Raw genomic sequence first — 14,844 nt, 5'->3', positions numbered from 1 at the left:
TACTCGTATTTACAATATTTGTAGAAACGGGAAAGCACACACCTGAAGTAGAGTGCAATATTTGTGTCGACAAAATCGACAATACGTAACTATGGTACAATACGATAATTGTGTAAATAAAAAAGGAGAGAAATCTTCACGTTTCAAATGTTAAGAAAGGAAAAAGGAGATTCTTTATTTATTGTAGCATAAACTAATTTGTAGTGTGAATTAATTACTTTTGAACGTAACACAGGGTGGCAAAGAACATTTCACGCCTGCAAGGTGGTCAACAATCGAGAAACCGGCGCTGAAAGCGGTTATGTAACAGCGTCGAGTCGCAAAGCGGCATCGATCCGAAATTAATCAGAACCGCGAGGTCGAGTCGCGTTAAAATCTCGAAAGCTCGCTTGGCGTGCGCTTTTAAATTACCAGCCGCGCCGCGGCGAGAGTTAACGGTCTACCTGGCGTACATCAGCCACCGAAAAGGCCTGCATAATACGCACTCGACGGCAACCCCGTCGCGTTTCTCCCGTTAACGAACCTTTTACGCGCCGCGCGTATCCGCGACCAACGCGGCGCGTCGCCGCGACGGAATTTTTGTCTCTGCGATTGGACATTTCGCGGGGAAGACGTCGAAGGGTGACTGACAAGATTATCCCTCTGCCGAAAGTAAAAGCTCGCGTTTCTGACTCTGATCGCTACTAGACAGGGTTGCTTTTAATGGAGTTGTAGCGATTTGGGAGTCGCTGAATTGAATGTTTGGTTTATTTGAATTAACCAGAGACGAGGAGAATGAACGAGAGATTGAAACGGATGGTCGGGAAAATCTTGTATAAATTAGTTTAGCGCGGAGTTCATAGATACGTTGCTTAATTTTCATTTGTTACGGAAGATTTACTGTGCAAAGATGACAGTATGGAAATCAGAAATTTTTTTGTATAAATAAGTTTAGCATAGGATTTAGAGGTATATCGATCTTTGTTATGGAAAATTAATATTGCAAAGGTAGGAGTATGGAAATTTGGAACTTTTACGTAGGATACAGTCTTTGTTTGCTTTGTCTCTTACTTTGAAAAATTCGCACTAAGTGAAGATCGAAGTGTAGGAATTTGAAATCTTTCAGCGTGAACGAGTTCAGTGTAGGATTTCAGGTGTCAATGGTTCGGATGACCAAAGATAGTACGCAATTGATGAAGATTCGGTTTTGATAGTCTGCTTTCCACATGATCTCTTGGTTTTTTTTAAAAATAATAACAGGGTGCTACATCACCTAGCTTTGTTGATGAATTACAATTAAAATTAACGTATTCTATCGTTATGATCGTTTAAGATCAATGTGCTTTTACTTGGAAAAAGAAAACGTAAATCAGATAGAAATTATGAAAAATTGAAACTGCAAAATGATAAGCGAAAAAAATGGAGCTTCTCTATCTGGCGCCGCGAGAAAGTTACTGATATGACTTATGATTTCTCGTGATACTTACGACTCCAGAGTAATAAAAGGATTATTATCGCAATATTCTCTGCCCTGCTATATTGCATAATATATATGAAAAATGTAGCTTACGACCTCCTGCTGCTACAGAGTTGATCGAGTAGAAATCTAATTGCGACCTTACCAAGTTTCCGCTCGACCTGTTGGTTCGTGGTTATTACGATTTAACTGACCTACGGAATCCGCGCAAGCTTTTCTACGAGGAGGGAAAGAAGCAGAGGGAGAAGGAGAACGGAAATTTGCATAGTTACTCAATTTCCTTCGCAGCTATTACCCGAGATTGTCACTCAACGTTAACTTAATCCGATTCCGGGTATTCAGCCCCCGCTGGAGATAGATCTGTTTCGAAAGAGTGGCGCGTTCAATTCTTCCGATATACACAAATAGTCTGGTGGATTAACATGCAATCATCGCGCCCCATGACGAGCTAAACTATTCTTCTGGCGTTTTTGTCTGGCTAACGTATTCGCATACTACTGACGCATATTTTGCATGCGTCAATCGAATTGTCTATGCAATGCTGATATAACTATTGCATTTCATTTTTTAAACATTTCCGTTTACAAACCTTAGGGCGCATCTAATTTTTAACGAAACTTCGGTATTTGATGTAGACCGTCAATTTTAAATTACATAAATTTTAATTAACCTATCGTATCACAAGTGATATTTTTTAATGATTTTATTATGAACTTGATTTTATCCTATTTTGAAGTTCAAAATTTTGAAAGGTTTTGTGCAGGTTTCGATAAAATGGCAAAACAGTAGACAGCGCATTGAAACAAACATTACTACATAAAACAAAGGCATCTCTGATGGAGAAAAAATAAAAAATAGAATTCTATGCGTTGATAGTCGCGCTTTAGTAACAGCGAATGTTTTAATCTACGATTCTTGAATGAAAGACTACAGTCCAGTTTCATCGTGAAAAAACGTTTCTTGTTATTTCTGGGCTGTTGCAGGATTTTTAAATGCCAGACGCGTTTTTTCCCAGAAACTTCAACCTCACTTTCATCGAGATTCTCTGTTCCTATCGTCTGTTTCTGATCGCTTGAATTAGTTACGTGAATTTTCGTCATTGTTATTAGAAACGTGGAATTTTTTCGTGTGAACCGCGGGCTACTAACTAGCGTACAGACAACAAGAATTGCAGAGAACTCGAGTATCTGAGATGCAAGATCGTTATGGCATAGTCGTGAGAAACCGACAGCAGCGAACTCGATATCCTTCGAATTGGCAAACTCCTTCTCATCCGCGACGTCTTTTTCAACGACACGCTTGCGTTGATGCATCGCTGCTCGGGCAAATGGATGAGAATGTGTAGCCTATTCTTATAGTTTTCATACACTTTGACTAATCACACTTCAGAATATCAAATTATCTTTTATCGTAATAAAGATTGAGCGGAAAGTGCGCAAACTTCGATTTTTGAATTTTAAAAGAAATTTTAATAAACTGTAATGTTTGAACGAACAACCTGGCTAATTTATCTATGCAGTCTTTTTCTATTTATACTATACATAAGCTTAAATACAAAAATTTAAACAAACTTACTTTTTCCTTGGAATCTCGCCATGAAGTTACTGACCGTGCTCATTCTACTTGGAGCAGCGAGCTCGCGCGTCTGATCAGCACGGGTCGTTTTCACTTTGTCGCGTTGCGAACTCGTGAGGACGACATTCTTTATTTGGAGAGCCGTGTTCACGTTTTCCACCGATTCCAGAACTGGTTCCTCGACTTTTACCGCTACTGTATCGATATTTATATATTCCATTAAAAAGGTATTGTACTATTAAATGAACTTCTTCAGCGATGAAAGTCGATTAAGATTAATCGAGAATCTCGCCAAGTTTGCACTTTTTTCTCGTCATTTTCGTTGACTTACCACAGCTTGACTCGTACGGTATGTAAGTGACAATCACGTTGACGTTAGGATTAGAGAATCCGCATACGACTGCATGGCCCGTTCGGCAGAGAAGTCGCTTGGCAAACAAAAGGCTTACAGGCTCGCATACCAGTCCAGTAATTCTTACGAGCCATTACTGTCACGTTTATACATAATGAGCAGCGTGTAACTGCTCTCGTAGCATTATTCGGCGGTTTGTGAAACGCTTCTACAGCGGTCGTTGTATGCTCTATGTTACATTCGCGATACTGTGTCATTTATTCTACGCTGTTTTCGTTGTCGAGATTCTGTGTTTTCAATTTCTACTCGAGGACATGCAAAGTGGGTTTCAGCTTTCGTAATTTACAACGCGGTTGTTTAGCAACATTTACAACAATTAGAAATAAATTAGGATTAAATGAGAATTATAATACTGCGGAGGCTGTCAGTACCGGAAACGCGTTGTGATCGATCAGTAGAATAGAAGAACCTTTTTAACGTTACCTAGAAACGGAATGAACAAATTGAAAACGGAATACCTAAGTAGGTTATAAACAGGATGGTCCTTTCGGTAGTCCTTGTATTACATGAATATTAATAAAAATCTACATCGTCGACGAAATCACTTGACACAAATCTACGTTTTATTTTTTAAAGATTCGACATAAGGTAGATCGATGTACGTACTATGCTCTGCCTGCTATTTTATTTGATTTTCTTTTCTGAAAATTATCATTGAAAATTTTCAATTTAATAAAGAACGAATGTAAAGAGAATCTTCTTAATACATTGACCATAATTCAATCATCGTTAAAATTAATCAAATCATCAAATCAAATCAATCCATTCATAGTTCGATCATAGTTCAAGTAATACGAATGTTATCGAAAAAATGATAGACGACACAAATAAACAAATAACATTATAAAATGAGAGGTACGTTACTATTCAATAATTAATAATTTTACTGCATAGATTGGAACGTTCCGTGGTACTCAGGTTCGAACATATAAACGTCACGAGATGCTCAGCATGCCGAACGATTTTTTTTTCTCTCGATATTGGGAAGTAAAATGATGACGGAGATGGATGCTCAGAGAACTAGAGCAAAAAGAAGCGTCTCGCAACGGCCGTAAAAGAGAATTGTTGATCGGTGATAGTGACGGGAAGGCGCTTCGACTTTCAGTTATGTAAAACGTTTCACCGGAGTGCCGTCTAAACGCGGTAACAGACAGTTTCGAGATCGCATGCTCGATGCGTGACGGGTTAGAGATCTATCGAATTATCTGTAGCTGAATAATCGTACCTTCCTAACTAGGCTCCTTCTGTTCTACGTTTTTTCCTGTTCATTGTCCTATTCTGCAGGTTTTTATTTATTATTTTTTTTGTTAAATGTGATAATGATGTACGAATATGAATAGAAAATATTGAATACGAATATATATAACTGAAAATGATACATCGAGATGCTTTCTTATCGAACAAAATATTATTGATACGAAATAAATGACTGTTATCTATTTAATTCGATTTATATGTATTAAATTTATTTATTTATATATAATTCCGAGAATTAACTAATTCTATAATTAACCATTATAGTATATTAATTCTATGTTAATTCTGTAGTAACTAAATAAGTAGATAACTAAATAACTAAACTAATTCTCCGTATTGCACGTGGATATTTATTAAAAGAACGGTTTTTGATCGTCGGAGAGCCGTTGGAGCAGCATTTAAAAATTCACCGGGTTTTACCGGACCAACAATAGGAAGAGATTAATCTTAACCAAGAGTTAAAGCGTCCTAGCTAAAGCTCTTTTGAACCGAGTAAAATGCGGGGAAATTCTATTTGTCGGCTGGTTGATATAAAAATTGACTACCGTTATAGAATTACAAAAATGAAAAAAAAAAACACGCGATCAAAGGATAATTCCGCAATCCTCGATGCACGGGTAAGCGCATTAGTCACTCTAGTTCAAAGGAATCGACGTTGCAATCGTATTGGTCCATTTGAATTAATGAATCGCTTCTATTCGAATTAATCGCAAGAACCGTTCTGTTGTAACTGGTCTTGTATCGAAACGATGTTAATTCTTCGCCTATCAAAGCAACTATTGTATATGACGATTGCAGTTACAAATGACAGCTGCTCATTAATCAGAATGACTGCTCTATTCATACGATCACTATCTAAGATCGTGATGCGACGTTCTACGAACGGATTCGAGTACAATTGCCTACGCAATTCGAGAATCGATTCACCCGAATGCTACCTGCGCCGGCACCCGAAGCCTCGTGTCGCTATCGCGACAACGCGACGCCACCATAGACGTCGTGCAGTTCGGTTTTAATAGGCTGTTGCACAAGAGGCTGACTCGCGAAAAAAGCGGAGGATTACGCAAACGACAGACCGGGATCGACAATTTTCGTCCTTCGATGCGAACGAGTGCTGCTTTGAAAGGTGAAATTCAACCGCGCCAAGCCCCGCGTCGGGAAACGTTCCCTACGTTTCATGCATTTGTAACTGGCACGCGCGGAATAATTAACGGCGTCCATGCGCCACGCAACGATCCGCCCGGACAAATTGGGGCTGATTGCACTTTCACGTGAATCAACGAGTTTTACGCGTCTGCGGTCGTTGGTCGAATTTACAGCGAGATACAGGGAGAGAAAGGAGAGAGCATCGTTGGATATATTTATAGTTACGTGAACGTCGATCGTATCGTCTCCATTGTTCAAAACACGCTGAGTCCATTTTTATTGATATTCCAGTTTTAATATTACTTGGCAATTGGAAGGGAATATTTTAATATCCTTATAAGGAGATGGCAAGAACTGCGAGATCTCGAACGAGTTGGCTGTGTGTGCATTCGATGCTTTCGGTTTATGATAAAACAATCCCAAGAGGATTTGAGTGCACGGCCCCTTGTGTTCGAGAAACTAATGAGTTTCTTACTTTGTAAATTCTTTTATAATATTAATGTTCTGTTGCCACTAATATTAAGTTTTTACAACTTTTTTGGTAAATCTCTGATTATTTTTATTTATCATAGTACTCCTGCATATTATACATACCAAGAACATAATTTCTCGATTAGTTTCTCGAAAACAAAGGGCTAAAACATCGAATTCACATACAGCCAATTCGTTCGAGATTTCGCAGTTCTTGCCATCTTCTTATTAGTTGAGCAGAAGATCTTTTAGATGAATCAAAAAACACAAAGTTTTCAGAAACAGCTGATGAATCTACAAAGTTTCGTAACAAACCAATAGCATACTGTTATGGCAATATTTTTAGCATCAAGATATACCATTTAGAAGCTTTATAAGGAACTTAGGAACTCATTCAATCTCGTAATCACGGAATTCTTAACTCTCGTAACTTTCCATTTTACGTTGCCGTTACTAAAAGCATATCTACCGGAACTTACCACGTGAAATGAAATTGTTATGGCGAACAACCTGAGTACGAAAGCCTTTCTGAAACAACGAAGGCCAACTAAACCGTTCTCTTTCAAGATATTCGTCTCGATTCGCGTTCTTGCGAACTTTAGGGCGGGGGGCCATTTGCACGCGATCGTCTCGCAACAACAACAGAACGAAAACAGTCGCGGATTAGAATTTTAAATGGCGTAATATCGGCGATCCGTGAAAACGGCGATTAAGGATGCAGGGAAGTTGGTAGGCAGCCTCCGGGTTGAAACTTCCTAATGGCTCTTTTACGAACTTGCCGATAGATCTCGCGAAGTTCACACTTAAAACGGCCCCAGTGGCGTCCTCCTATTTTTCGTCGGCTTCCGCGGTAATTACCTTGATGGCCTTTTGTCACGGTTCCAGAGAATTTCCACAGGACCATTAGCATCTCCCACGAGACGAATTTCACGAGATAAATAAAAGTAGACGAAGTATATGCCGGTCATCGATCAGTGAAAACGATTTGTTTTAGTTAGTCGATCTGTTCACGTTATTCATACGCTCCTTTTTCCGTGGTTCTAGCGAAATGTAGAAACTAGATAATGTATTCCATCTTCGTGACTTAAACGTATTAATTTACGGATATCCACTGTCTTTTACTCACGGAGAATTTTAAAGTGTCCAATAATCTTGGAGTTTCTAAATCTGCTTCCAATAATATGTCTACTTATTATGTTTTTTCCCCGTGATGTTCAGATGTATGATAAGTAGACCGTAAACGTTTATGTATTCGTGGGAGATTGAAAAGTGTAAAAATATACGGATATAGTAAAAGTTAATTATAATATCTACTTCGTAGAACGACTATAGTTAAATTCCATTTTTTTACTTCACATTCATAAGAATATGATGTTGCCTAGACATTTGCAGTCTAGCGATAGATGTAGTTGGACGACGAGCATGTTAAGAGATTTTTGCAAGTAAAGATCGGTTCCAAGAATATATATGGAAATTAGGATGCATAGTAACACGCTGCCAATTGACTATACAATGACACGCAGCAAGAATGTATTCTGCTTGTGAAATCTTTAAGTGTTCATACGTTATGATCGGAATAGAAAGAGTAAGGTATGAGTCATTAAACAGTTGTTCGAGAGTTATGATATAATCACGGACTATTCAGAATTATTGAAAGGTGCCGTAGCAATAAGGAAATAACGTATGTTTATCTACTTATAAGAGTGCACGATTATTGTTGCCTAATCCAGTGACTCTATATAGCGTATTGGCGAAGAAAGGATTTTTTCTCAGCGAAACCGGTTTCAATCGACAAGAATTAATCAGGAATCGATAATAATCCGATGCTGAGAGGTCGAGGATAAAAGGAACACCGACTGAACGTTTTCTCGACCGCGTGGATAGTCGGCCACAAAGGCCGGATGCCATCGGCGGTGCACGCAGGTGGGCACAGTTCTAATGCCAGAGACGCTTTGCATTGCACGTGGCATTGCAAGGCCAACCGGCCACAAGAAATCGTCGTCAGGAATATCGGGGCCTAGCGACCAGTTCGAGGCGTAGAAAATGCCGCCGCGATGCGAACAGATATGTTTCGTTTCGAGAAAAATCGGTTGCGTAATCATCGCAAAATCATCGGCTACCTCTACCAACCAACCAGTTTCCATACGAGCAGTATGTAGTCGTGTTCAGTCGAGACAGACTACTGTAACGTAGCGAAACGAAGACGTTCAATTTGCAACGACGCCACATAAAATCGGCTGATGTAAGTGGCATGATTTCACACCGGAGCATTTCACCAAGGATTATATTTCTGATAATTGAAGAGTTCGCGAGAAAAACGATTAAGTACAGTGTCGTAAAAAGTAAAATTTTTAGTAATTGGGATTTCGTGAACTTCTTCTCGTTGTACAAAACTCAAGGTTTAATATGTTCCTTTCTTACAATATGAATGCCCCTTCGTTAATATTTAAATTTTAAGAGTTACGAGATTTAATGTTCTGCGATTATTGTTTTTATCTTAAGAGAAAGTTATAACATGCACGTTCTTGATTAGTTTAGTTGTTTGAAGATCGTAGAATTTGCATTGGCAGGTTGTGATTTATGCTTTCTAGAATGAGAATTTATAATCGTTTTAAGAATATTAACTGATCATAAATTCTCCATGACTGTTCATAAATGCTCCTCTATTGGAAAGATATGACATTGATCGGTTTTTTATTACATTACAGTCTAATAGCTTTCCCTACTTCTAATATACGATATAATAAAATCTCAATTTTTATTTGAGAAGGATTACGACTGTTTTTCCTCGGAATACTTTAATTGTTTTTCTTTTGCACGAGAAACCCGAGTTGTAGCGCAACACGTGATAAAGGTTTTATTGTATGTGGGAAATGTAGTTCATAGTAGTCAATAGTGACCCAGATGTAATTGAACTTAATCCGGAGATACCAAGATATGAGGAAACATGATATTAAATGGTAACTGAGATTTATTGGTGAAAAGAGAATTATTGAAAATCAGAAAAAAAGAAAAAAGAAACATTTAATACTGGAACTAAAACATTTCGAAATGAATGTCATATTTTTTGAGTTTGTAATTACTAAAAACATGCAGGTACTTTTAACGAAGTAAAATATTGACTGTTATTGAAAAATATGCTAAAGTAAAAGAAAGTGTGTCGTTCGAATAATTATAAGGGATTTTTTGAAACCTGTAAAATTGCAGTTTCGATTTGAGATAGATCGTCACCGTTTTCCTGTCGAAACCTTCAAATATCATCAAATATCATTGTCTCTAAAATATAGTGGGTGGTATCCGCGTTTGCTATTTCTTTTCCGTCTCATCTGGTAGAAAGTCTGTGATAAAAAACGTGTCTTCTGTTCCGTGCTCGATTTCCTCCGTGTGTTTTCCTTGCTTTCCAGGACGCTCTCGGCAAACCATTCGGCAAAGATTTCTACGTCACCGGAAAATCGCCCGCAGGTTTTGCCGGCTGAATGAAAAACGAGGTCAGCTTCTCGAAGCGTTGCCTTTTCAATCCTCAAAGAGTTCGTTGCCGAGTTTCTTAGCTTCTCGCCCCTGTATGGATGCTCGCGAACGCGACTGCATTTTCCCCGAGTTCTTCCATTCCAGGCGATACCACTTTTTTTTCACGTTCCCTGTCATGACTTTCATGGTCATTAACATCGAAGAAGGAGAGACTCGTTGCTAAAGTTTCTGGAGAAGACCCGTCTGTTTGTTTCATTGTGTGTGCAAGCTTCTAGCCGATTGTTTTTCACCTCTGATTTTGATCTATATCATGACGAAGCGCAAAACCACGACTCGAGTTGGAAAGACATAATTGTTCTTAATGCAACGACTATGCGGCGGTATAATTTCTTAGTATAACATCAAATTTCTTTTGTTCGTCTGTGTACAAAATAACTGAACACTTTGTTCTTCTTTATAGTGAAATGTAATGGAAAATACAAATGTGATTTTTCTATGGAACATTATAGTTTGATGAAATAGCATTAAATTATTGAAATTTACCAGTCGCTTTTTCCAATCCACTACTATTACATTTTATACAATACATTTATACATTAATTTCTACTGTACATTTATACATTAATAATTACATTTATATAATCCAAACTACTATTAATAATGGCAAAAAATATAAACATATAGACATTATAATAATAGTCTATTCACATGCCTCTTCTTCAAGCTTCTTGTCGAAGTTTTGCTCGAGCTAGAATTAAACATAACTAACTGTATAACGCTAAATAACCATGTACCAAAATAAAAAAGTATAATTATAGAAGAAAGACTGGAAAAATTAACAGCACCAAGAATCACTACTCCTATCATTATTCTTAAAAGTGTTACAATATACCATACCCTATACCTCACGATCGTAAAGTTAATTACCGCGTTCGCAACGCGTGACGTTTGCCTTGCGTGACGCATGATCCTCACGAAAACACATCTTCGACGCAGGACCACTATGGAACCAGACTCGGAGTCGTGAACCAGATTCTCCGAGTCAGTTATTTACAGTTGGTCCCTAGTTCATGGATGATTTCAGATTTCCACGCATCGACGCTCACGCCTCGCGATAATTCGTCGAAGAAACCCTCGTCATGGCAATTCCGTTTGGCGGAGATTATCACGCGGTGATCTTCTCAGCGGGGAAAATAATTAGCCCGGAAATTGCTTGGCAAATTTCTCGAGGTTAGAAGATATATAATAGAATAATCGATGTTCGTGAAACCACCGTGCCGGACGTTCACCATGATTCTCGGCTTATAAATTGCATTTCTACCCTACCAACGGGGTGAAGGAGGGGAAAAGGCCATTCCAGAGAGGAGGAAAAAATGTGTTGCCGCTTCCGTTCTCGTTTGCGGGGTCATCGATGAGCCGAGAGCAATTGGACTTGGTTATGGGCGATTCGTGCATTACGGATGATTTACGGTATTCACGGACCGATGCGTTGCTTGTGTGGGACGAAATTATCGAGAGATAACTAGTTGGATGTTACAGTGCGATCCTAGGACCCGTCCATTGTGACGGGACGCGGAGGCTATGCTTTATGAAAACGCGCTTAATTGCCTGTTAATCGCGATACTGCACGATGGAAATGTCAGTGATCGTGAGTAATTATAGAGCAGGGTTTAGTTTATTTTTCGCTTGTTTTGTTGGAGTGCATTGGGTCAAGAAGGTTAGCAGAAGATGGAGATTTAGCGTGACAGGGAAGAGGCGTTGTTGAGGCGGCATGGAAGAATGAATAAACATTGTAAACGTTATAGGATTCGTTGCGCATAGTAGTTAGCACGGCTTTCGATGGAAGCTTTCTCCTCGTTTGCATTGAACTGGGGTTTATATTGCAAAAATCTCTTTGGGTTGTCAATAGTTATCAGCGAGGTGTTAACGAATATTTTTATTGCAACGACAATGTATTGATTCGCTAACCAGGCCATTTCTTTATGCAGGTATTTTTATAGTTACGGGACTAATAATTGAAACAGTTATATCAAATTCAGTTAGATTTTCTCACACATGTTAATGTGGTATCGTTTATTTTTGACGGAAACGGCATGACGAGAAACAGAGAATCTTCAAGTAAAAAAATTATTACATTCGGAAGGTATAAACGCTAGAAAGTTGCTTCTCTCATTTTTTTATTAACTAAGGAATCCACTGTCATCGTTAATGTCTTCGATCCCATCTGACCTATCCTCTCAACGTTAATTTATACCTGAGAAGCTCGTACGTCGCTTCTTCGGAACGTAGCGATTACAAAACCAAATTAACGATCGCTACGACGTCGATTTCTCGTTGCAAATTATCCGTGCACCACAGATATGCACCATAGATATTCTATCTATTCCTATTAAACAGTCTTGCATTCACCGAAGTCTCTTCTTAAATCGAGCGTTACACTTTTCCCCAACAGTTTACAAGCTTCTTTACGACTTTCGATCAACGTGGTGTTTAACCAAGCGAAGAGATACAGCGGGTTCAAAGGATTCACCGAAAGTGAACCAACCATTTACTTCTAGAAAATCGACGACGCTTTCAGAATCGCGAATGAATAGGTAACTTCTAAAGCAGAAGAAAAACAACCACACTTTTAACATTGGAACTATCGGAGTGGACGAAATGACCAGTTCATAATCTTTCATAGAAATTTTATAAATTTACAATGTATAATAAAATGATACTGGTGCAGCACTGGCGAACATAGCAGAATGCTATTTCCCTCAAGAAACTTTTTACACGTAACATATGCGGTGTAAAATTGGAAAATTCGGTCTAAAAGTATGTATAAATCTTAATCACCAGGAAGAAAGCTATCGGAATAGGCAAAAGATCCAATTTGTAACTTTTCATGAAAATTTAACATTTTCAATAGTGTATTTTTAAGAATCTGAACGATCCTTGTATAATTTTTTTATTGTATTACGCGTTTTCTTTTTTTCAAATAATTTTCATGTTTCATTTCTTCAATATAAGTATCATACTCGTCGTTAGTTCTAGCGTTAAGACTGTCATTTGCAACGAAAAGGAAGACTTTAGCCGATACCTGATCGTCTTCCTTTTGTTCCGTGTTCAGGGCACGAAAATCTTTTGGAAGCCAAACGTCTCATTATTCTTATCTCGGAAATGACAAACGTCGCGTAATCAAGAAACGCCAGAATGCTTGAGAAACGTCGCAGCAATTTGAATATCGTGGCGAGGCTCGTCCACGTCATCTCTTTTTATCTAGTCGCGAGGTTAGCCGTGAATAATGAGCCCCGTGATCGACGTGGATCGATGGAATATTCATTGACGCGCCGCGTTTCGTCTATTTTTAATGCGAGAATGCCACGTCGACGTATTTCAATGTTACTTGCGCCGCGAACATGGCTGACCAATAACGGAAGCAATTCTACTGATCCCAGTAAGTGACGTAGCGAAAGTAAGACGTTTAATTTTTTTGCTAGGAATTTCTGATCATCAAAGTGCTGACTTTTTCCGCACTTGTATGAAAATTTAGAGATATAAAAATGCACAGAATGTATGTAGCAAACAAAAACGTATAAAATATACAAAGTAGAATACTTGTTAGAATTTTTGATAGATAAAATGCAGCCTCATTTGAGCTCTGTTTCTTTACTTGTGTCTATAGAAACTTCAGATTGATCTTAATCTTCGCAAATACAAGTATGACATGATTTATTCCCAACAGAAATATTACGACTTATAAAGAAATAGTTACATCCAAGCGATTAGAAATTCAGATTAGAAATTCAGACAACGTGTTAAAATTTGTCTTTTCCAAGAACAAGTTAATTTACTACCGACTGTTATCGCACATTATTGATTTATAATTTCTCTCTATGCATGTAGTAAATATTAGATATCTAGTCAAGAATGATGAAATACGAATCGCCAGATATCTTACCTCGTTATCTCTCCATAACATGTCGAGCGTCTAAAACTATAAACCGTTAAGTGGCATTCAGAAGACTTGAAATGCAACAAAATAATCGATAACAGCAGAAACGAGGTAACGAAGACAGCGTTGACAAAAAACGGATGACCATGTTTACTGGATCGGAACTCGAACCTAGGGCACTTGGCACTCACCGAGCAATTTCTCCATCCAGAATTTCTAACTCCAATTCCACCGCTAAACTGGCTGTCTACCAGCGTAACTAAAAGTTACTTAGAACAAAGAACGACGCAGAAAGCGTAATATTGTTTCTGTGAATACTGTCTTTCAACAATGGCGCCTAGTGGATAACAACGTGTAAACAGAAGTAATCTATTTAAAGAAACCGAGTAGTTATACAACCACGGTTCGTAATTGTTCATACATACATCGTATGTGCTGTTCGAGCGTGGTGTACGAGAAAATGGAAACATCGATTCCCACTCCTTTGAAGCAGACAGTCGGCACGCTGTCCAAGGTGCACGCAGAGCTCACAACTGTCCGTCGTCGAATCAGACCGACACAGAGAGGTGGGAGAGACTCGTAGAAGGAGCAAGAAAGACTTGCGACGAGTAAGGAGGGACCTGTGGCTTCTCGAGCAAGTCAGTCACACGGTCGAGCATGTTCCACAGGGACGTCTTGTTACCGCGATCGTGATTCCATTTGAAAATCGACACTCTCTCGCCTACAATTCTCAATCGATACCACAAAACTCTTCTGCCGTTCGTTTAAACCTTTGTGATCGAATACAAAGTGGTACAGTATGATACGGTACAGAAGTGCATATATCTATATATAGTTACATAGAAAAGTGGAAACGATTCTTACGTGTATCACTGGTATCGGGAAATTTAAAATCGTTTCAGGAATCGTAATCACGTGGTTACCTACTGCTTTTAGTGTATATACGTGAACACGTGTACTACGTGGCTCGAAGGAACACAGCAAAGTGGTTGGTTGCGACGAGTCGCGGCGCTCGTCGATGTTTTCCCGGGTGAAAAGTGCGGAGTTTCTAAATCGATCTAGGAGAAAGGTACTTTCTAATCGTGACGAAGATGGTGTCGGTTTTCCGAGGGGACACAGGCC

The 14,844-nt window shown here is 38.7% G+C and overlaps 1 protein-coding gene and 1 long non-coding RNA gene across 18 annotated transcripts in view; both read left to right on the top strand.

Moving 5' to 3' along the window:
• Positions 1 to 14,844, top strand: part of LOC139989441 (uncharacterized) — a 207,709-nt gene that overhangs the window by 106,554 nt on the left and 86,311 nt on the right. The gene's annotated exons all lie outside the window — the stretch shown is intronic.
• Positions 7,181 to 9,316, top strand: LOC139989480 (uncharacterized). Its single transcript, XR_011800346.1, has 2 exons — positions 7,181 to 8,559; positions 9,085 to 9,316. It is a non-coding gene; the product is annotated as an uncharacterized lncRNA (long non-coding RNA).

Source organism: Bombus fervidus, chromosome 7 (assembly GCF_041682495.2).
Source record: "Bombus fervidus isolate BK054 chromosome 7, iyBomFerv1, whole genome shotgun sequence".
Lineage (NCBI taxonomy): Eukaryota > Metazoa > Arthropoda > Insecta > Hymenoptera > Apidae > Bombus > Bombus fervidus.
This window is presented reverse-complemented; position numbering and strand designations above follow the sequence as displayed.